General features: G+C 27.4%; 1 long non-coding RNA gene across 1 annotated transcript; it reads left to right on the forward strand.

The window, feature by feature from the left end:
- Nucleotides 1–487: 487 nt before the first annotated feature.
- LOC108762241 (uncharacterized) lies at nucleotides 488–1145 on the forward strand. The gene is made up of 3 exons (XR_001940156.1): nucleotides 488–679; nucleotides 784–946; nucleotides 1083–1145. It is a non-coding gene; the product is annotated as an uncharacterized LOC108762241 (long non-coding RNA).
- The last annotated feature ends 588 nt before the right edge of the window (nucleotides 1146–1733 follow it).

Genomic DNA, 1733 nt, shown 5'->3' on the forward strand with positions numbered 1-1733 from the left:
TAGAGAGTCAATGTACTCATGAGAGCGAAAAAGAGAAAGAGAGAAAGAAATCCTCTGGAAAAAATGTATATTAACATATTTTATACATAATTAATAATATTATAATATATATATTATATATATAATAATAATATATATATATAAATACAATAGTATTATATATAAATTATATATAATTTTATATAATTTTGTATAATTATGTATATTTAATATAATTATGTATGAAATATTTTTTTCTTTAAATAAAATTTCAGAAAAATGTAGCATGAAAAAAATAAACAAGATACATCTATTTTAAAAAAGTCATATTGACTTTATTTTTATTTGTCTTGATGTTCTTTATTGAGTGTAATGCACTTTAATGAGTATCTTATCATCATGATCATAATCATGGTGGAAGTAACAAGGTGTGCTCATTTCACGGACGCATTTTCGTCACGTTCTGCGCAGTGTCCTGAAAACCGCCATCTTGCAATCACAGCTGATCGGTATAGTGTTGTCAGTGATTAGATTAGATTTATTTTGATCATTACGATGCCATCGTGTGCAATAAAAAAATGTAAAAACAATTTGCGGAATACAAAAAACAAAAAAATCAGTTTTTTTACATTTCCGAAGAAAACGGAAATAATCGAAAAGTGGAAACTTGTGTGCAAAGAAAATGTTAACCCTAAAACCGGTATGTATATTCGTTAGTATGATTATTTGTAGTTAACACACGATATTGTAATTAATAAAATGTAATTGAAATTGATTTATTAAGTGTATTATTGATTTGTCTAGCTCGTGTCTGTTCGGAACATTTTCATCATTCACAATTTGAAGATCAATCGTGGTTAAAAAATTTAATTGGAGAATCTGGGAATATACGAGTAAGACTCGAAACGTGATATAGTTCCACTGGCAGCCATAGAGAACAACCAAATTTCCATAGATAACGATTTGGGTATACATATAGTCAATTTTTAACATTTAAAGTGATTATTATAACATTAAACATTTCAAGCGATAATTTTTATAATATATACCAACAGTACTCGTCTTGTACTTTGCCTTCTTTTATGTATTAAATATATTTTCAGAAGCAGATGTTGCACAACCTGTTGCCCATTGCTCGTTTAATCCAGATACGGATTGTGCTGCGTAAAAGAAAGATTTCAAAATTTACTGTTTGCGTGTTTGAACATTGATAATGGTCTGATCTTGACCGAAATGTACGTCTGTTTTATTATTTTTGTTTTCTCTATTTGTCTCTTTGCGGTTAATATTAAATGTTATAACTTTAATAATTGTTGTTTATTTATTTCACATTCTGGTTAAATCTGTAACGTTAAAAATTTCAGGCTCGTAGCCCTATTATTTCTTGTATATATATTTTATTGATTAATTATTTTATGTTCTTTGTTCTTGTTGAAATTAAAAAAATATATCTTGAATTTTAATAACGAATTGTTTTAATTTCACAACATTCAAAATTTCTTGCTCGTGGCCCTTTTTGTTATTTTTTTAAAAAATATATCTTTTTTTTTGTAACATTTATTCACTGTAGTTATTATTCCACTTTCTTTGTATGAATCTTCCCTTATTATATGCATTTGAATTGCTCAAGATGGTTGAGTTCAGTGTCGCTCTCTCATTGGCCAGCGAAGAATGTATGCGCATTGGCACACCTTGTTACTTCCACCATAATCATAATAAAGTGCCAAATTACTCAATAATTGTATAAACTATGT

Source organism: Trachymyrmex cornetzi, unplaced genomic scaffold (genome assembly GCF_001594075.2).
Source record: "Trachymyrmex cornetzi isolate Tcor2-1 unplaced genomic scaffold, Tcor1.1 scaffold282, whole genome shotgun sequence".
In the NCBI taxonomy this organism is placed as follows: domain Eukaryota; kingdom Metazoa; phylum Arthropoda; class Insecta; order Hymenoptera; family Formicidae; genus Trachymyrmex; species Trachymyrmex cornetzi.